The 23013-nt window shown below is 39.1% G+C and overlaps 1 non-coding gene across 1 annotated transcript; it reads left to right on the plus strand.

The window, feature by feature from the left end:
• Positions 1-6692: 6692 nt before the first annotated feature.
• Positions 6693-6797, plus strand: LOC132542815 (U6 spliceosomal RNA). The gene has a single exon (XR_009553782.1). It is a non-coding gene; the product is annotated as a U6 spliceosomal RNA (small nuclear RNA).
• Positions 6798-23013: the final 16216 nt, after the last annotated feature.

Raw genomic sequence — 23013 nt, forward strand, 5'->3', positions numbered from 1 at the left:
TAAACCCACTGTGCCCGCACCCAACTCTGGGGCACCTGTGTAAATAAAGATTTGTGTTCCTGCTCCACCATGAGTTCCTGGTCTCTTCTCTCTCCCACGATGCGAAACCCGACAAAACAGTCCAGGTTAATTATGGAAAATTTAAAAGGAGAAATCAAATTATTTGGCCATTGAGTATAAAAATCCCATTGTTAGGATTTTCTGTATCTTACACAAGCTCACCATAATTTGTCCTTTGATGCTATATATATCTGTATTTTATAAAGTAATTCCACTGGTTGCTTCTGCTCTCTTGGTCTAAGCTTTTAGGAGAGTCAACACTTCAAAAACTCAGCCTTTGGTCTGTGCATTAAGTCTAGTTGTAAAGGAGATGAGACATTAACAGATTGAGCCTCCTATCCACATATTATGTGTTTTGAGTTGTTAGGTCTTTTCCAGCCCAAACTTCTGCCATGAAATGACTGGCACTGTGTCATAAGATACCTGCAGGAGGGAGAATGACTTTATTTAGATAATGAATCTAGAAAAAAGGAGGATACTTGCCAAAAGGGAGTTCAAATTCCTTTAGAATTTTATCACTTTCCATTTCACCATAAGTTTTCTTTCCAAGAATCTCCCTAAAGTGTGAGTGCTTAGTTATGACTCAGAAATGAGCTGTTTGGGAAGAAGTGAGTCTGAGAATAAACATTTACCATATCAAGTATGTGTCAAAAGCTAAGTCAAGTATTAACCCCTGTTGCAAAGCAACCTTTGGCTTCTCCCAGGTGTGGAGAGAGTGAGAAAGATGCTGTGATGGAGCAGATGGTGCAGCACACAGTTGAGTGCACATGTTGCAAAGTGCAAGGACCCAGGTTTAAGACTGTGATCTTCACCTGCAGGGGCAAGGGTTTTCAAAGTGAAGCAGTACTGCAGGTCTCTCTCTCTCTCCTCTATCCTATAGCCTTCTATATCTCCCTCCTTCTCTCAATTTATTTCTGTCTCTATTCAATAAATAAACAACTAAGTAATATATATATATATATATATATATATATATATATGAAAGGGGGAAAAAGGAAAGAGGGGCCAAGTGGTGGTAGATATGGTTGAGCACACAAGTTACCAAGGACCCAGGTTCTTTTCCACAGTAGGGAAGATTGAAGATCAATGAAGCAGTGCTGCAGGTGTCTCCTTCTCTGTCCATCTCTCCCTCTCATTCACTCTCTGTCCTATAAATTAAATAAATATTTAAAAAAACAGAAAAGAAAGATACTGTGATGAAATATTCAAGAACCAGATGCAAGGTTTGTGGGAAGTGTGTGAGGAATAAAACAAATGGACAAGAAGACTTGACTTTGATGCTTAAAAAAAACTAAGATCGAATGAAGCAAAGCACTCTACATCTGCGAGACTATGAAATGGTAACATCTCAAATGGAGAAAAAGAGAAAGAATACAACAAAACATTCTAAGCCACAGTGGTTAAGTATCTTCCAAAACTCATAGAACAGACATCATAATGGTTATGCAGAGACTCTCATGCCTTAGGTTCCAATGTCCCAGGGTCAGTCCCTGTGTCACCATAATACAGAGCTGAGTAGTGCTCTCAAATCCACTTTCTGCCCCCCATGTTGGGTCTATGCTCCCAGAGGGATAAAGAATAGGAAAGCTTCCAATGAAGGGGATGGGATAGGGAACTCTAGTGGTGAGAATTGTGTGGAATTGTACCCTTCTTATCCTAAGGTCTTGCTACTCATTATTAAATCAATTTAAAAAGTAGATAAATAAAAATAAGAATATTCCAAAATTACTGAAATACACAAATCTCATATTCAGGACTGGGAAGACAGCATAATGGTTATGCAAAACTTTTTTATGCTTGAAAGTCCAAGGTCCCAGATTCAATTCCCAGCACCACCATAAACCAGTGCTTAGCAGTGCTCTGGTCTCTTCATCTCCTATATCCCTCTCTATATCTCTCACTCAATGAAAATTGAATAAGGACTATATATATATATTGCTCCAGAGTTATTGCTGGGGCTCTGTGCCTGCACTACAAATCCAGTGCTATTTTTTTCCATTTTTATTGCCGTTGTTACTGTTAGTTTTGTTGTTGCTGCTGTTCGATAGGACAGAGGGAAATCAAGAGAGGAGGGGAAAACACAGGGAGAAAGATAGACACCTGTAGACCTGCTTCACCGCTTGTGAAGTAACCCCCTGCAGGTAGGGAGCCAGGGGTTCGAACTGTGATCCTTAGACCAGTCCTTGCACTTCGTGCCATGTGCGCTTAACCCAATGTTAGTAACTGCTCTACTCTCTGAAGGAAGGATAGATCAACCTACTCTGCTACTCAAGGAAGAGTGATCCTGAAATGAGTGTTGCCTAGAATGTTCCTCGCTGTTACCATGAACTGTGAGCTCAGACTAACAGGGATGCAGAGGTTACACAGGCTCCTGTGCTAAATATGAATAGACATGGGACCTAGGTCAGATTGATGGGATTTACAGTTGACGGTATTTATATACTTTTCCCATATTTGGGAGCTGCTCTCTGGCCTGATCCAGCTTTCTGGTCCTATTCCCAACTCTGACACCATCTCCCTAGACAATACTTTCAGCCTACCTACCTGCATTTTAGCTGTTGGGCTCAGGCAAAAATTACTAAAGTCATGGGCCCCTTGGAATATACCCAACATAGACTTCCTCACTTCTTCTAACATGAAGACCCCCAAATCTCATCTGCTATATTCTTATGTTTAGGTTCCAGATCATTTAACAATTTTTTCTGCTTTATATATTAATGCTTTTTACCCACCAAGTTGCAGATGCTACTATGACTTCCCTGGGCAGACAACCTCACCAATGTGTCCTAGAACCCCACCTCTCCAGAACCCTGGCCTACTAGGCAAAGAGATAGACAGGCTTGGAGTATGGATCAACCTGCCAATACCCATGTCCAGCGGAGAAGCATTTACAGAAGCCAGATCTTCCACCTCCTCCACCCCACGGATCCTGGGTCCATGCTCTCTGAGGGAATAGGAAAGACTAGGAAAGCTTCCAGTGGAGGGGATGGGATATGGAACTCTGGTGGTGGGAACTGTACCCCTCTTATCCCACAGGCTTGTCAATCATTATTAAATCACTAACAAAAAATTTACATCATGATTTCTTAACAAACATACACACAAGCACACATTTAAAAAGACAAGTTTCCCAAGTGGATCAAGGACTTGGATGTTAGACCAGAAACTATCAGATACTTAGAGGAAAATATTGGAAGAACTTTTTTCCGCATAAATTTTAAAGACATTTTCAATGAAACGAATCCAATTACAAGGAAGACTAAGGCAAGTATAAACCTATGGGACTACATCAAATTAAAAAGCTTCTTCACAGCAAAAGAAACCACTACCCAAATCAAGAGACCCCTCACAGAATGGGAGAAGATCTTTACATGCCATACATCAGATAAGAGTTTAATAACCAACATATATAAAGAGCTTGCCAGACTCAACAACAAGACAACAAATAACCCCATCCAAAAATGGGGGGAGGACTTGGACAGAATATTCACCACAGAAGAGATCCAAAAGGCCGAGAAACACATGAAAAAATGCTCCAAGTCTCTGATTGTCAGAGAAATGCAAATCAAGACAACAATGAGATATCACTTCACTCCTGTGAGAATGTCACACATCAGAAAAGGTAACAGCAGCAAATGCTGGAGAGGTTGTGGGGTCAAAGGAACCCTCCTGCACTGCTGGTGGGAATGTCAATTGGTCCAACCTCTGTGGAGAACAGTCTGGAGAACTCTCAGAAGGCTAGAAATGGACCTACCCTATGACCCTGCAATTCCCCTCCTGGGGATATATCCTAAGGAACCCAACACATCCATCCAAAAAGATCTGTGTACACATATGTTCTTGGCAGCACAATTTGTAATAGCCAAAACCTGGAAGCAACCCAGGTGTCCAACAACAGATGAGTGGCTGAGCAAGTTGTGGTATATATACACAATGGAATACTACTCAGCTGTAAAAAATGGTGACTTCACCGTTTTCAGCCGATCTTGGATGGACCTTGAAAAAATCATGTTGAGTGAAATAAGTTAGAAACAGAAGGATGAATACGGGATGATCTCACTCTCAGGCCGAAGTTGAAAAACAAGATTAGAAAAGAAAACACAAGTCGAACCTGAAATGGAATTGGAGTATTACACCAAAGTAAAAGACTCTGAGGTGGGTGGGTGGGTGAGTGGGGAGAATACAGGTCCATGAAAAATGATGAATGAAATAGTGGGGGTTGTATTGTTAAATGGGAATCTGGGGAATGTTATGCATGTAAAAAAAAAAGAAGAAGAAGAAGTAGAAACGCAAAGCAGAAATTGACTGAGTTTGGAGTATGCACCAAAGTAAGAAAGCAGAAGTACACTAGAGTTTGCAGTGAGTACCTCCCTAATACTTCCTCTCCACTTTTCCAAGCTTTGGGTCCATGATTGCTCAACAAAAAAAATAAAAATAAAAAAAATAAATAAAAAGACAAGTTTCATAAAATAATACACATGCTCTATCATATGTAAATGGATTGATAATTTATAGCCTATTCTAATACACACAGACACTGGTGCCTTGCACATGTGTGATTTCACTCTAGGGTCAATGTCTTCAGATATATATAGAGAGGGAGAGACAGTGAGTGAGAGGCACTAGAACATCTCTAAGCATAATACTTCCCTGTAGCACAGGGTTCCAATCATATTTTGTATTTCAAGAAGATACATTTCTTGTTCATGACCTATTCACTGATTTTTAAACTTTTTTATTATCTTTATTTATTGGATAGAGACCACCAGAAAGCAAGAGAGAAGGGGAGACAAAGAGATACCTGCAACACTACTTCACCACTTGCAAAGCTTTCCCCCTGTAGGTTGGGACCAGGGGCAGGAACCTGGGTCCTTGTGTATTGTAACATGCGCATGCAACCAGGTGAACCACCACATGGGCCCAACCTATTCACTGATTTTTAATTATTTTATTGGGGGTTGATGGCTTATAGTACAGTGTTGATAAAACATATAACTTCTCATTTCTTTATGCTCAGTGGCTGCAAAATTGTCTCCCAGCCTAGATCCTTTTCCACTACCATGCACCAGGACCCCAATGCCTCTCATTGCTTCTTTTTTTTCTCCTTTTTACCAGAATCTTCTACTTTGATGCAATATACCACTCCCAGTCTAAGTTCACTTTGTGGTTTTCCTTTCTGTCCTTGTTTCTTAATTTTTTTTTTTTTTAACAGAGACCAAGAAAGCACAGAGGCAGAGAGGGTGAAATTGACCACAGCACCGAAGCTTGAAATTTATTGCAATACAATGGGGACTGCTGGGCTCAAACTTTGGTCTTGTACCACCTGTCAGGGCAGTGCACTAAGTGACCTATTTCATGGGCCCTATTTCTTCTTTTTTTTTTGGGGGGTAGTTCTTAAGTTCTACCCATGAATGTGATCAAAAAGATGCATCTTATTATTTGAGAAGAGGGAGAGAGAGGTCAGAGCAGAAACTCTAGCCTATAGAGTACTGGAGATGAAACCCAGGTTTTCACAAATGCTGCCTCCTTGGTTGCTGTATTTTCTTTTTCTCACAATAGTTTCAGTATATTTCACAATCCAATAGGAGAACAAAAATATACTTACATTGTTTACATAATCTGTTTCAGGGATTTTGTTTTTTTTTTAACTAGAGTACTATTCAACTCTAGCTTAAGGTGGCATGGGAGATTAAACCTGGGACTTTGGAGCCTCAGGCCTGAGAGTCTCTTTGCATAACCACTATGCCTTGCTATCTGCCCCCCCAATCATTTTTCTAATAATAGTACTTAAATTGTCTTGGTCTTATTTTCCACACAAAAGTACCTTGGCTTAGGGCCAATGATGTAGCTCAGAGGTGTGCTGGCACTCATGTGGAGTGGATCCAGCCAGGGGGTAAGTCACCGACCCTCCCTCACTGGCTCTCAGGGATCGCATGATACAGAAAGGAGGGCTCAGGGAGTACTCTGGTATGAACACTGATTTATTTGGAAATAGGTACAGGTTTATATAGAGAGTTAAACAAAGAACATTTTCACATATGTCAGAAATTACTGGTTTCTTAAAGGTTAGCTTGCCCCATGGTAGGGGGCTGGTGTGACAAGAATTGATGTGATACATAAAGGTCAGAATGATTATTCTCCATGATGCAGGCAGGTTAATTATCCAAAGGCATTTGAGAGAAGCATAGGGGTTAAACCAGTAAGATGAGGTAGAGAAAAGAAAAACAAAGCTTGATGTAAATCACAGATATCAAAGGGGACAAGGAAATAAGATTTGGAGGCTTTTCTTGTCTGGTGTTGGCGGTGTATGATAGAGTGTGTTCTTTATGATCAAAAGGTGAAGTGGATGTGTGAACTTTCAGTGAACCCTAAATCAGGCAACCATTTGGCCTGCTGCTAGCAGGGGAAACTAAGTGTGAGAGGCCTGTAGGTTTACTGTGAGCTTGAGAGACTAACAAGGAGAAACTGAGTCTAGGAGACTTTTCCTTCTTGGCTTATCTCTATAAAGAGAGAGGCTAACAAGTGAGGTGTCTTTCCAGACCTCCAACCAAGGATGGGAGAGCTTCCCTAAGCTCTACCAAGCTTTCACATAGTCCCACAGAGGTGGAGATCCCTTAGAGAGAAGAGAGAGGATGCCAATTTGGCAGCACATAAAGTAAAATTGGAATGAAATAGATAAGATCAACATGACCTCTGAGCAACCATAAGATGCAAATTGTGAGGTGTTACATATTTTTAAGACAACCAGTATTTGGAGATAACAATTAATATACATAGAAAAGTTTAATAAGGTCTCTCAGAAAAGTAAAAGAATTATGATCCAAAACTCCCACTCCAAATTCTCTATCCAAATAACACACACACACACACACACACACACACACACACTTATCCAAAAAGATAAGTGCAAGTCTATGGTCATTGCTACACTATTTTATTTTTAAGTTTTTTATTTACAAAATGGAAACACTGACAAGACCATAGGATAAGAGGAATACAATTCCACACAACTCCCACCACCAGAACTGCATATCCCACCCCTTCCTCTGATAGCTTTCCTATTCTTTAACCCACTGGGAGTATGGACCCTACACTATGGATGCAACACTATTTTTAATAGTCAAGATATGGCATCAACCTGAGCCCAATGATGGAGACAAAAGAGAATTGCATGTAAGTAGGCATAAAAAGTCTGGGGCTCAATGCAACCAAAGTGCTCTAAATTGGATTCATATTATTTTATTCATTTTAATCCCTGTTGATGCTGCACTATCATCATATATGTCTTTTTACTAATGTAACATATTAGATACAATTACTATCTGCAAGCCCATCACAGTGCAAGATAATGAATACATGTATTCATATGCCTGTGTAAGTGCATATAAATATGAGTACATATAAATATACCCATTATGCATTTAGTTTTAATTATTCTGAACTTTATGTAATTTAAATTATATTCATTTGTTTTGTTCCTGTACATTTATGCCTACAACTTCATTGGATTTTCTGCTCTACCACTCAACTAAACTTGGGAAAATGAGATCATTCTTTGATCTCCATTTCCAGTGTCTATTAGAGATGATTTTTGCCCTTAATTTATAAGGCAGATACACTGGTTGACAAAGAGCACATATTCAAGAAGATATGCTTTGTACTTTTATTGCTATTATAGTATACTACACAATAGTTTTTAATATCTACTTATTTATCAATGAGAGAGAGAGGGAGGGAAAGAGAAATAGAGCATTGCTCTTGCACATGCGATACTAGGGATTGAACTCAGGACCTTGCTACATAATATTCTTAACATCATATATCATGATATATCATGTTATTATTTTATGCATGGCAGTCTAGAGGTGCAAGAAAAATGAAAACTTTGGTGTATTGTACCAAAGTAAAGGACTCTGGGGTGGGGGTAACGGTGTTCAGGTCCTGGAACATGATGGCAGAGGAGGACCTAGGTGCGGGGGGGGGGGGTTGAGTGTTAAATGGGAAACTGAAAAATGTTGCAATGTGCCAACTATTGTATTTTACTATCAACTGTAAACCATTAATCCCTCCAACTAAAAAAAAAAGAACATATATAATAAATAATACACACATTTTTATGGAAAATTCAGACACATATTAACATTCTGGCCTTTAAAAAGATCATCTTGGGGCCAGTTGGTGGTGCACCTGGTTAAGCACACACACTGCAGTGTGCAAGGTCCTAAGTTCAAGCCCCTGGTTCCCACCTGCAGGGGGAAAGCTTCAGGAGTGATGAAGCAGGGCTGCAGATGTCTGTCTATCTCTCTCCCTCTCTATCTCTCTCTCTCCTCTCAACTTCTCTGTCTTTGTCAAATAAATAAATAAAAATAATTTTTAAAGTATCATCTTATCTTCTTCAAGTAACTCACAACTAAAATGGTTATGAGTCGAGCAGTGCTCTGGTTAAAAAAAGAAACTTCCCTGATCTTTATGTCTCTGGGAATATGGACTAAAAATTTTTATGGAATGAAGGAGTTCTGACTTCTATAATTGCTTCTCTACTGAACATGGACATTGGCAGGTGGATTCATACCCCCAGACTGTTTCTATGTTTCCCTAGTGCGGTAGGGCTCTGGGGAAGTGAGGTTCTGGGTCACATTGACGAGGTCGTCTGCCTTTGGAAGTCAAGATGAAATCATAGTAGTGTCTGCAACTTGGTGGCTTAAAGGAGGTAAAATATAAAGCAGGGAAAATTGTTGAATAAACAGGAACCCAAAGGTAGGGATGAAGCAGATGAAATTAGGGGTCTTCAGGAAGGAAGAAGCTAGGAAGTCTATTTTAGGAACATTCCAAGGGATGACATCCCACTCCTACTCCAAAACAATGTTGTTTACGTAAGTTCCAGAAGGTAAGTTGAGTCAGTCTGAGACATAATGAGACCTAGAGACATGATTGATTGCCTTTGTGGTAGAGGTTGGCTGTACTGGGACAATGTACAGTTTGAGAGTAGAAATCTAGGTTCCGATCTTCAAATTATTAAGCATCATTAGATTTGTGTATCCAGAAGAGAATGGCGTTAAATTTCTGCTTCCAGTAACTATTGTTAGAAACTAAAGGAGATAAGGGGGAAATAATAACTAAACTTAAAGTGGAACCTTAGGGTAGAGAAAAGGTAGCAGTTGAAAACTGCTGAAATTGGACTAAGATCAGAATTTTAGTAACTAGCATAGTATCTATGTTAAATTGCTGGTTTGATAACTGTACTGTGGTTATGTAAGATGATAGCAAAACAAAGAGAGAAAGGAAGAAAGAGAAAAAGAAAGAAAGAGAGGAAAAAGAAATGGAAGGAAGGGAAAAAAGGAAGACAGAAAAGTTACTTGCTATTTACATTATTATGATATAATTAATACACATGCAGAAAAATGCATGAAAGGTATATGATTCAATATATTTTAATATTTTAACACACTCATGTAACAACTCTACATAACTGACCCAGACTAAGATATATATACTTCTTCATCCTCTATTCAAGAATCAATGGTGTTGAAAATCAAGAGAATTGGTACCTTCAGGGAGGAAACAAATAAAGGAGTGATAGTTAAGAAGAATTTCTAGGGACTCTAAGGGCTCTGGTATGTTCTAAGTCCCGAGTCAAATGCTGGTGATAGAGTTGGGTCCATTTTTTAAATTTCTTTTTTATTTTTATTGGGGGATTAATGGTTTACAGTTGACAGTGAAATATAATAGTATGTACATGTGTAACATCTCCACATAACAATAAAACCCCCACTATGTCCTCCTCTGCCATCATATTCCAGGACCTGAACCTTTCCCTTTCACCCCACCCCAGAGTCTTTTACTTTGGTGCAATACACCAAATTCAGTCCAAGTTCTGCTTAGTGTTTTCCCTTCTGATCTTGTTTTTCAACTTTTCTTTATGAGTAAGATCATCCCATATTCATTCTTTTGCTTCTGATTTATTTAACTTAACATGATATGGGTTCATTTTTTGATAATGTACTGAACTATACATTAAAATTTTTCTGCATGTTTTTCTGTATGTTCATTTCTGTATGTTTTTCTGTATGTTCATTTTTCATATTTCTGTTAAAATATTTATTTTAAAAACCTGTATTTCACTGAATCACACAGAGGGAACTGAGCAAAGGAAATCTTTGAAAGTTATTCTGTGCTCCCAGGGGCTGGAATTTGTGTTTGGAATTTGTGTTCCCATAATTTCCAAAAGACAAGGTGTCTTGAGGTGGTGTATGCATGTGCTATAAGAATAAAGTTCATCTGGGGAGCTCTCAGGATGACCTTATTAAGGAGGTGGGCTTGGCATTTCAAAGAGGACTTAATAACAACAACAAAAATAAAAAACGTTTGGACTAAAGAATAAGTTGAAAATTTGAGTTTAATTTAGATGAGCTCTAAAGACCACAAGAGGGCAGTATTTCATAATATTATAAATGACTTCAGATTTTTTTTTTTTTTTTTTTTAAGTAAAGATATCAATACTGAGTGTGGACTGTAAAGATAAGAGCTTAAGGGATAAGCAAGTTAAAGTACAAAAAGCTTAATAAATAAATTTCTTCATGTTCCCTTAAATCACAGAAGTCAAGAAGCAAAACCAGGACAACAGATCAAGTTTTGAAACAACAATATTGCTTTTCCAACCTGTATTGTTGTAAGTTGTCTTCCCGGAATAAAAATCACTTGTTTGAATAGAAAGAAAAAAAAAAGTGACTGCTGGGAGCAGTGGATTCGTGGTGTTGGCACCAACCCCCAGGGATAACCCTGGGGGAAAAACAAAAAATTGTTTGTGTGCTGATAATGGTTGATTATATCAAAAGACCCATCAAAAAGATCAAAAAGACCCATAGGCACAAATGAGGGCATAGGTGTCCAACATCTGCTAATGAAGATTTAATTATATTTTTGGTTGTTACTAGGGCTTCATTGCTCTAAGCCAATTTTTTTTCAGAAAGACAGGGAAAGAAGGAGAGAAGGGAAGATGTCACAGTACTGAAGTTTTCTCTAGTGGGGACTTTACTTGAACCTGTGTCAAAAGCATGGCAAAGCAGGTGCTCTATCCAGGTAAGCTACCTTGGTGGACATAAGTATGTCAGTTTGAGTAAAACAAGAATGAATTAACTTCCAGAACATAAATAAATTCCCAGTTTAATTATATGCTGATGGTCAATATAAAGGGGGCCTTAAGGGGATGGTTAGAGTATTTAAAATATAGTTTGCAAATGTTAAAGCTGTGCTTTTAAATTTTACCTTTGAATCATGTGTTACATTTGCTCACCTCTGAGCAAATGTAACTGTTATTAATGTAAGCTGTTAAATGTAAGCTGTTATTAATCCTGAAAGGGGTAAATATAGTGTTCTTGCTCTCTTAGACAATAAAATCAGACTTTATGGGGGAAAGAAATGAAAAGTTCATTATGGCTTTGAGCTGTGGAGTTCATTACTAGGTTAGGCTTGGTGGAAAATTCACTGCATTCTTTGTAGCATAGAAAAGTCACTCTTGCAACTGAAAAAAAATGCTCAGTTTCTAGAGCCCATATTTTCATGCTTTATGCTTCTGGTTGTAGCTCATCATTGCCAGAGTTGTGCTTCTCTCTCTCTCTCTTTAAAAAATCTCGGGCCAGAAAAATAGCATCATTAATAAAGTAACAGACTCTCTTTTTTTTCTTTCTTCTTTTTTTTTTTTTTTGGATACTTTTTCCCCCCTCCAGTTATCTCTGGGGCTTGGTGCCTGCACTACGAATCCACTGATCCTGGAGGTCATTGTTGTCATTATTGTTATTGTTGCCATTGCTATTGTTGGATAGGACAGAGAAATTGAGAGAGGAGGGGAGACAGAGAGGGGGAAAGAAAGATAGACACCTGTAGACCTGCTTCACTGCTTGTGAAGTGACCCCCCCCCCCGAAGACAGGGATCTGGGGGCTCGAATCGGGATCCTTATGCTGGTCCTTGCACCTTACACCACCTGTGCTTAGCCCACTGTGCTACTGCCTGGCCCCCTGTAACAGACTTTCATACTAGAAACACCAGAGGTCCCAGGTACAATCTTTAGTACCATCATAAGCCAGAGCTGAGGCAAATAAATAAATAAATAAATAAATATTCACTTTTTAAAAAGTCATTATTTATGCTCATGACAGTATATGGCCATTGGGTCATATATAAAGGCAGCTGCTAAGTCAGGCAAATACATAAAATTTATCTCTCAAGTGAAATAAGATTAGTCTGTAGTATCATAGAGGTTTCAGATATGGGCTTTTAGCCCCAGGAATCTCTCCTTAGGCTCCTCTTTGTCCATGAGCCATACATGTTTGCACTCACCTGTGACTTGGTGGGTTCCCAAAGTAGTCCTAGTCTTAACTCATTGCATTCTCAGATGATCTTTGTTATTCTAACCACAGGACTCTTCAAAGTAAACCTGGTGGTCTTCCTGGTTGGCAGAGGGAACCATGATGCTTAGCTCCACCTGTGACTTCCTGTTGAAATGTAAAGTATTCCTGAGAAAGAAATTTAGTTAGGGAACATTTTTTAGTCTATCATCTTGTGCTAAGGATTTTGAGTACCTGATAGAACCAAGCAGGGAAAAGCTTTAAATACACATGTTCTAAAGGTATAATAGTCAAGAACAGCCTCAACTATTTCTCTGGTTAAAGCTACCTTTTTGTGCATTCTGTAGTGTGCCATTCCTCAAAGATTTTTGAAATTTATCTCCAATGCCTATAAAATCTTATTTATTTTTACATATTTTGTATTTGTCTATGCCCAATGTTGAATCAGTATGGTCTGTTTACTTAGTATATCTACTTATAATCTCTAGAGGAGTTCTTTTACCTTGGGACTTTCTGAAATAACAGTAGAATTTGTTGGGACAGATCTACTTATATAAACAAATGAATGCCAGAAGTTACTTGGTGAAGAGTAATGGATATTCTCTGGTCCACTACCACTACATAGTAAGAGGAGCTTCCCTCATACCATTATAGGATGTTAATTGTACAGTAAAGTGTAAATACCTCTCATCCTGGATATAAATTAAATCTCTACACATAAATTTTGTCCTTTCATGAAGTCTGAGATATTGGGGGCTTCCTAACAATGTTACACCTAGTATCCCATTATCCTAGCATGACTTTTCTTTCTTTTTTTGATGCTTTTTTCCATTTTTTTTATTTGTGATTAATAGTGGCTTACAAGATTGTAAGATGGCAGAGTATAGTTGCATACCACAACCACCACCAAACTTTTGTGTCTCCACCTTCCCACCTCCCAAGATAATCACCAGAGTTCTCACAAGTCTTACAAACAGTTTGTTTCTAGCATGATTTTTTTCTTTGCTAAAGTTGCAACTGCTGGTCCCTGTTCAGGCGCCAGATGCTGAGCTAGCTTTGCAGACGGGAGACAGACGACCAGGGACTCATGGCTGAGCTGGGAAGCAGTGCAATGTTTATTGAGAAAAGAATCTGCATTTATAGTTTCCAGGAAGGAAGTGGTAGGGTGGAAAACAGGATGTGACTAGGGGAGGGGGCGGAGCAAAAAGAGAGTGCAAACCAATGGGGATTAAACCAGTGCCCTGCAGACAGGGCAGGTCTCAGACAAAACTATGATTATGTAAATAGACCCACATGCAACCTGACTTTGGGCATCTGTTCAGCTCAGTCATTTGGAGCTTGCACCTGCTGTATTTATCAATAAGCTACTCTGGGTGTACCAGCAGATGATACTATATTTTAGTGAGAAGTGATCATTGGTAAGCATACTAAAGTAAAGCAGAGTTCTGGTTTGTTGTACTTTCACATTAAGCAGTAATATGCTATTTTCCATTTCCTATGTAAAATCAGTAAAAAGGAAAGAAAATAAACAACTATGACTGATTAAAATAGGCTTTGCCCTTAACTATATCTAATTAGATGTAAATCAACATTTTTAAGTTTTATGATGATGATACAGAGGTAAGTTCAAAACTTATTTGCTGAATTGTGATTAGCATTTCAAAATGAAATATTGACAGAATAGACTAGAAAAGGCTAAAAATCAATATCACTGGGGAAAAAAAGAAACTTGTCAGAATGCATCTTTATATAATGGATATATGAGTCAGCCAGGGTTCTTCCCAGTAACAGAACAAAAAAGTGAATGTGCATGTTTGTATGTATTTTATTTGTATTATATTCTAGTTATATGCTTATGTATAGATGTAATTATTCTGAAGAATTGGCTCATATAATTTTAGAGGTCAGAAAATTTAAAACCTCACAGGGTAAACTGGAAGGCTGGCGACCCAGGAAAAGTAAATGTTGTTTTTTAAGCCCAAAGATTGTCTTGGCAGAATTCCCACTTGTTCATGGCATAGTCAGCCTTTTATGCTATTAAAATACTTAACTATTTACAGGAGACCCACCCACATGAAAAACAAAAAACTTCTTTATGAAAGGTACTTTGATTTAAATGTAAAATCTTTCCCCAACCCTTCTCAGAAACATCCAGAAAAATGTTTGACTAAATATTGAGGCACCATGACCCAGTCAAGTTGACACAAAAAAATGAACCATTACAGTACATATTATGAGTCATTCATGCCCTTCACCTGACATTTTTGGTTCTTTTTCAGGCATGTGGTGGAATTGCATTTCCCAACACTCCTGAAGTTAAGTGTGGCCAAGCAATTTGACCCCCAAACAAAACAAAATATATGTGCAGAAGTAAGGATTTGCACTCTGGGTGGAAATATTGTCATTGTGAAACAGGTCTGAAGGGTCAAGGCTACCTGACACAGCCCTAGAAGAGGAAAATAACCTGAGATTGATAAACTGGATTAGACAAAGATTACGAATTTGTTTTTTGCTTACAGTAATTATTTTGTAAGATTAGTTAGCATGTCAACACTGAATTTGGAAAATAAAAGGATGGTGATCCAACTTGCACCCCCCTCACCCTATTCCAACTTGTCTCTTCAAAATAAAGAGAACAGTTACAAGCTTTGTTTCAGAAGTGAGTTTACTGAATATCCATCACTATCTAAGAGGCCAAGGTGGAAGAGGAGGAGGAAGAGGGAAGGAGGAGGAGGAGGAAAAAGAGTAGAAGGAGGAGGAAGAGGAGGGAAGAACTCAGCACACCAAGCTCCTATCTTGTTTGCTTGCCCTGAAACTCAATGATTCAGTTGTCAGTTTTCACAGCATTGAACTAATCTTTTCCACTATGCCAAAGCTGGTGTAACAGTGTTTGACTTTCTATAATACAGAATGGTGAATCCATGTTTGGCTTCAGGCATACTTTCTTTCCCTCTGCCACAAACACAGGAGTCCCTGAGGTGGAAGCTGCTCTATCAGCTCGAGTCCTAGAATGATGACAGCAAACTGGGTCTCCAGCACAAAACATAAGTTCACACAAAATTCTTGTTGTGTTGTTGTAAGATCAGGGATGGAGGCCCTGTGGTGGCACATCTGGTTGAGTGCACATGTTAAAATGCACTAGGAATGGGAGTCTGGAGGTAGCGCAGTGGGTTAAGCGCATGTGGCGCCAAGGGCAAGGACCAGCATAAGGATCCCAGTTCAAGCCCCCGGCTCCCCACCTGCAGGGAAATCACTTCATAAGCAGTGAAGCAGGTCTGCAGGTGTCTATCTTCCCCTCCTCTCTCCATTTCTCTCTGTCCTATCCAACAATGACAACATCATCATCAACAACAATAATAATAACTACAATAATAAAACAACAAGGGCAACAAAAGGGAATAAAAAATAAATTAATTTAAAAAAATGCACTAGGACCTGAGTTCAACCTCCAGTTCCCACTTGCAGGGGGAAAGCTTCACATGTGGTGAAGCAGGATTCTAGTTGTCCCTCTCTCTGTCTTTTGCTCTCTATCTCCCTCTTCCCTCTCGATATATTGCTATCTCTATTAAATAAGTAAAGATAACAATTTTTTTAAAGTAACATCAAGGACTTGTTTATTATGACTGTATAACTTAGTAGACCTAGCCACTTCAGTCTGCTCTATAAAACTTATGTCCTACTTGCATTATTTCTTTGTGTGTTCTGAATCACAATGCATAGCGAATCTCTCACTGTAAACTATATTTCAGAAGTCTGATGGCTGTGATGTACATTACAGTTTTTGCCTTATTAACATATATCAGTGCAAACCTTAGAATTGGTATAGCACTGAGAAGTTAGCACAAAACTCTGATGAGAAATAGGTCAAGGTATCAAGTAGTGGCGTGCCTGATTGAGCATATACACTACAATGTGCAAGGAGACCCAGTTTGCTGTCATCATTCTAGGACTTGAGCTGATAGAAAACAAAACCTCATAAAACTGAAAAGTAATGGGGCTAGAAGGATAAGTCACCTGGTTACCACCCAGGTTCAAGTCCACTGAACTCAGTGAAGTTGTAATGCTACCAGGTCTTTCCCTATCTCCCTCTACCTCTTTCTGTCTCAAAGGTGAGCCTGTAGCAATGAAGGTAAAAAGAAAAATGAGGTGTTAAGGGCCTCAACTTTATCAAATCTGTTTTCAAATCTTGCCTCTACCATTTATGACCTATGTGGCCTTGGGGAAATTATTGATCTCTTCAAGCTTACTTCCTGATTTGGAAAAATGAGAGCAATCTTGATTATCTCATATTTGCTGTTGAGTAAATGGCATAATGAACACCAAATTCTTAGCATTATGCACGACTCATAAATACAAAGTTGTCTGTAGTAAATACATTGTACTTTTAAAATGTGGTGCAAAAGAATGAACTCTGGACCTTGATATGACTAAAATTTTCCCCAGGTCCAATTTTTCCATTTAATTTTTTGTTTGTTTTATTTCTTTTTTTAAAAAAAATATCATATTTTATTTTATTTATTTATTGATGAGAAGTATAGGAAGAGAGAGAGAAAGAACCAGACATCACTCTGGCACATGTGCTATGGGGGATTGAACTCAGGACCTCATACTTCACATTCCAATGCTTTATCCACTACACTACCTCCTGAACCACTGTTTGTTTTTTTCTTGTTTTGTTTTAGAAGAAGGAAGAGATACAGTCAGACAAAGACAGAAAGGATCCAACAAGTTGGCTGAGCAAGTTGTGGTATATATACACAATGGAATACTACTCAGCTATTAAAAAATGGCGATTTCACCATTTTCAGCCCATCTTGGATGGAGCTTGAAGGAATCGTGTTAAGTGAGATAAGTCAGGAACAGAAGGATGAATAATGGGATGATCTCACTCATAAGCAGAAGTTGAAAAAACAAGATCAGAAGAGAAAACACTAAGCAGAACTTGGAATGGAGTTGGTGTAAAAGACTCTGGGGCATGTGGGGAAGAGGGCTCAGGCAGAAGATCTAGTGGGGGTTGTATTTCTATGTGGAAAATTGGGAAATGTTATGCATGCACAAATTATTATATTAACTGTAGACTGCAAACTATTAATCCCTCAATAAAGAAATCTAAGAGAGAGAGAGAGAGAGAGAAAGGAGATATATTACCTCTGTCTCTGGTGCTCACATGTAGCTCAGTGGCTCAAACCCAGGGCCTTACACTCTCCCAGTCATAGAGTAAATATAATATAAAATAATTTCATTAGGTTGTTCTAGAGGTGGGGCTACAAAGCAGCAGCAGCTGTATTTCGTTCCTCTCCTCTCCTCTCCACGATCAACTAGGAATACCAAAGGAGACCACTTGGGACCACAACAAGGCAGGACTAGAAAGACTTCAGGAACCCCCCAAGTCACCGGTGAGTGCAAATATGTGTGGCTTGTGGACAGAGAGGAGTCTAGGGAGAGATTAAGTGGCTGGCAACAGTCTGGCAGTTTACCGGTTGAAACACAACCTCCAGTCTATTTCACCAACAAAAAGACAGCTGAAGGGAAGAGAGGACTCCCCTAAGACTCACCAAAATGCAACTGTGAGTCTCCATTGCTACTGTCCTCAGAAGCTGCAGCAGCAGGGGAGAGGCCCTGTGCTGACACCAGGGAACAGAGAACTAACCAGGAAACTCAGGGGAAGATCTATACCTTGATGACCTAGCGGTGGAGCTGTGAGAGTCTCTTTGCATAACCACTGGATTATCTCTGATTTATCTCTTGTTCAGCAGTGAAGGACTAAACTAAGAAGCCTACTTATAGTTTAAAATCCCTCAGGCTCCCATAGCCTACAGGGAAGAAAAAGAACAAAAGAAGCTTTTAAGCCACTGTGCTCCAACTCAGGGGTTAAACTAATATTGAAACAACTGTCAATTTCCACAACTGTGAACCCTTTAATTATCTTACTTAGACACTGCTGGTGGGAATGTAAATTGGTTCAACCTCTGTGGAGAGCAGTCTGGAGAACTCTCAGAAAGCTAGAAATGGACCTACCCTATGATCCTGCAATTCCTCTCCTGGGAATATATCCTACGGAACCCAACACTCTCATCCAAAAAGATCTGTGTCTTAGCAGCACAATTTGTAATAGGCAAAACCTGGAAGCAACTCAGGTGTCCAACAACAGATAAGTGAATGAGCAAGTTGTGGTATATATACACAATGGAATACTACTCAGCTATTAAAAATGATGACTTCACCATTTTCAGTCGATCTTGGATGGACCTTGAAAAATTTATGTTAAGTGAAATAAGTCAGAAACAGAAGGATGAATATGGGATGATCTCAGTCTCAAGCAGAATTTGAAAAACCAGATCAGAAGAAAAAACACAAGTAGAACCTGAAATGGAATTGGCGTATTGCACCAAAGTAAGACTCTGAGGTTTGTGGGGTGGGGGGTGGGGGTGGTGGTGGGCATACAGGTCCAAAAAGGATGACAGAGGACCTAGTGGGGGTTGTATTGTTATATGGAAAACTGGGAAATGTTATGCATGTACAAGCTATTGTATCTACTGTCGAATGTAAAGCATTAATTCCCCAATAAAGAAATTTTTAAAAATATAATTTCATTTAAAAAAAAGGAAGGCCAGGTGGTGGTACATCCAATTGAGCACACATGCTACAATGTGCAAGGACAGGGGTTCAAGATCCTAGTTCTCACCTCTTGCTGTATGTTGGGAAGGCAGTTTCATGAGTGGTGAAGCAATGCTACAGGTACTTCTCTTTCTTCTCCATCTTCTTCCCTCTCAATTTCTCTCTGTCTCTATGTAATTAATTAATTAATTAATTAAAAAAGTTCTTCTGGAACTGGAAAGACAAAATTCAGTATAGAATGCCATTTCTAGATTGAAGATTTATTGAAACAGGAGCCAGATTGTCTTTGTTGGGAGGGACTGTGCTGTGCCCTCTAGTAGGTTTAGAAAAGTTATGTGTAAGTATTAGACATAGATAATTATCAGGGATTCTAAGCTATGACATCATTCACAGTTTGGACTGGCTGGTACTTTGTGCTTGGGGAGATGTCCAATGTACTATAGGATATTTAGCAGCATATGGGAATGATACCCCCTAAAGCTATCTTTATTCAATAGATGCTAAAGTACCTCGTTGTGCCAGTTGTGTTTACTAAGTACATTTCTAGGAATTTCCAGCTTTCCTAGGAACAAAATCAGTCCAATTAAGAATCACTGGCATGTGAAAGGTACTGAGATATTTTCAATTACCCCTTCTTAGTAAACAATAATACATAAAACAAGGTTAACCTCTGTGAGAGGCATTTGAACTTCCCTAAGTTATATTTATATTACCTATATTATGATTGTATTACTCACTAGAATAACTGCTCCATGAAGGTGTAGTGTTTGCTGTTGTATCTCCAGGGTGCACACAACTGAAAACATCACAGACAGTCAATAGACTATCACTGAGCAAATAAATCTGTATAACTTTTTCTCTGGTCCCTACAGGACAAATAGGTTACACTAGATTTCTGGAATATATCTTTTTTCCTTCCATATTTGCCCTATCTATAAAACAAATGAACAAAGAAATTCCCTTGCAACAGTCTACTCTTAAAAAACAGTAAGATTGGGGTTTGGTGGTGGCATACCTGGTTGATCGCACATGTTACAATATACATGGACCCAGGTTCGAGCCTCCAGTCTCCACCTGCAGGAGGAAAACTTTGTGAGTAGTGAAGCAGTGTTGCAAATGCCTCTCTGTCTCTCTCCCTTTCTATTTTCCCCTTTCCTCTCAATTTCTGGCTTTCTCTACCCAACAAATATATATAAAGATAATTTTAAATAAACAAACACCCAGTAAGGTTATACTTCATAGCAAAGTCCTCAAATGGGGTTCTGAAAAGGTCAAAACAGGCTCCCAGTTTTTAGAGTTAGTCATGGGAGCCCAAAAGCCAATACAATTACCTCTCAGGTAGAATAGAAAAGGAGGTTTTCCAGTACCCTCAAGAGTTGGGAAGGTAATGTAATCGTTATGCAAAAAGACTTTATTGCCTAAGACACCCAAGGTCCCAGGTTCAACCTCTAGCATCACCATAAACCAGAGCTGAGCAGTGTTTTGATAAAAAATAAATGAACAAGCAACTTAAAAGAATATCCTATTGATTAGATAGATAAATTAAAATCAAAATTCCCTGCATCAGGTTAGAACAAATCTGACATTAGAGCAGTTTTTAGGATGGGCTGACTTCATAGAGAGGTAGAAAGATGTAGCAAATTATGATAGACTTGATTTAGCCCCCTCCTCCCAGCCAAGTTTTGAGCTGTTGTCCAGGAATAGAGCTGCCTGAACAATGATGCTTTTGTATTCAAGGTCAGCCTGCCCTTGTTATTTCTCACATGTGAACCTGAAAAAATTGTGCACCATTTCAGCTCTAAAACCACGCTGTCCACTTAATCTTGCCGCTCTCCCTAGATACACAAGACTAACAATAACTATTCTGTTTCATTCTAACATCTTCTTGGAAGCCATCCAGGAAACAACCTTTCTGAGCTATTCTAGCAATCAAGATAACATTTCTTTTGTATTAAGTCTCATCAGTAGAGTGGATTCTTGTGATTTTTGCTGATGCCCACTCAAGCCACTCTTTGGACCTTTCTGTATAGAGCTACTGCCCCAATCTTCCCATGGGTTCCTGGAATCAAACTTTGTCCCCCCCCACACACACATGTATCAATGCTTTACTGTACTGCTTGAACCTCATTTCTACTTCTTGTTCTCAACAACATTGAAACTCATATTTACCATTTCCACAAATTACAATGCATCTTTTCATTGTTCCTGAACAAAAATATTCATCTCCCCCTCTCAAACAAAGAGAGTCTCTGGGGGTTCATCTGACAAATAAATGATAAAGAAGGCAGTTTTTGACCAGGGAGACAGCTCAGTGGTAGTATAATTTTTTTAAATGATTTACATCTCTTTTTTTAAAAAAACAAAATTTTTATTTGTTTTTTGTATAGAGACAGCCAAAAATTGAGAGGGGCTGATAAAGAGAGAGAGAGAGAGAGAGAGAGAGAAACAGAGAGAGAGAAACAGAGAGACACCTGCAGCCCTGCTTCACCATTTGCAAAGCTGTCACCCTGTAGGTAGAGACCGGGGGCTTGAACCTGTGTCCTTGAGCTTTGTAACATGTGTGTTCAACCAGGTGCACCACAACCCGGCCCTGTATACATGTTTTAAGCCTGCAGTTTTAGATATGATCCCTGGTACTATAGCTATCAGAACTGAGAAATATTCTGGTTAGCTTTTCCTCATAAAAATAATCTTTTTTTTTTTTTTACAGAGAGAATTTTCACGACCTTCGACCAAGACCAAAACAACCACATCTTTCACCAGTAACTGACTTCATTCCCCTAAACACAGTGGGCTCATTTTTCACTAACTACATATCTTGAACCAGATGTTAATGCATGCTTCTTTAATCACATCATACTTAGTTCTGTAATTAAATCAAAACTTTTTAAATTTAAATTTTATATTTTTATATTACAGAATTACATGTCAACAGGGGTTTGAATCCACACCATTCCCACTACCAGAATTCTGAATCTTTATTCACCCAATTACAATCCACCACAGTGCCTCTAAGGTTGTAGACATAGGCCAACCATCTTCTCTACAACTATCTGTCCACATTTATACGTAGTTGCCTCTTCTTTTTTTCTGATTCAATCCTTTCTTCCCCTCTAAGCTACTCATAGCATCATAGCTACCTTCATATGTCCCTCTCCTTTTCCTTCTCTCTTTCTGGGTGCTGATGTAGCTGGAGTGCAGAGTCCCCTTAATCTTCATCCTATCACTTATCCCCTGCTGGGAGTATGGATCAAGGTTGTTTATGGAGAGCAGATGGTGGGAATTTTGGCTTCTATAGCTGCTTCTCTGCTGAGCATGGGTATTGACAGGTCAATGCATTACCCCCCGCCCCGCCTGTTTCTGTCTTTCCCTAGTGGACCAGAGCTCTGGAGATGCAATGGTCCAAGACACATTGGTAAGGTCATCTGCCCAGAAAAGTCGGGGTGGAGTCATGGTAGCATCTGCCTAAGAGGTGGCATGACCTAAGTTGCTTCTTCGCTGGACATGGGTACTGGCAGGTTGATCCATACTCCAAGCCTGTCTATCTCTTTGCCTAGTGGGTCAGGGTTCTGGAGAGGTGGGGTTCTAGGACACATTGGTGAGGTTGTCTGCCCAGGGAAGTCATAGTAGCATCTGCAACTTGGTGGGTAAAAAGCATTAAGATATAAAGCAGAACAAATTGTTAAATGATCTGGAACCTAAACATAAGAATATAGCAGATGAGATTTGGGGGTCTTCATGTTAGAAGAAGTGAGGAAGTCTATGTTAGGTATATTCCAAGGGGCCCATGACTTTAGTAATTTTTGCCTGAGCCCAACAGCTAATATGCAGGTAGGTAGGCTGAAAGTATTGTCTAGGGAGATGGTGTCAGAGTTGGGAATAGGACCAGAAAGCTGGATCAGGCCAGAGAGCAGCTCCCAAATATGGGAAAAGTATATAAATACCGTCCTAGCTGTGATCATGAACTGTGAGCTCAGACTAACAGGGATG

Source organism: Erinaceus europaeus, chromosome 1, assembly GCF_950295315.1.
Source record: "Erinaceus europaeus chromosome 1, mEriEur2.1, whole genome shotgun sequence".
Classification (NCBI taxonomy): Eukaryota; Metazoa; Chordata; class Mammalia; order Eulipotyphla; family Erinaceidae; genus Erinaceus; species Erinaceus europaeus.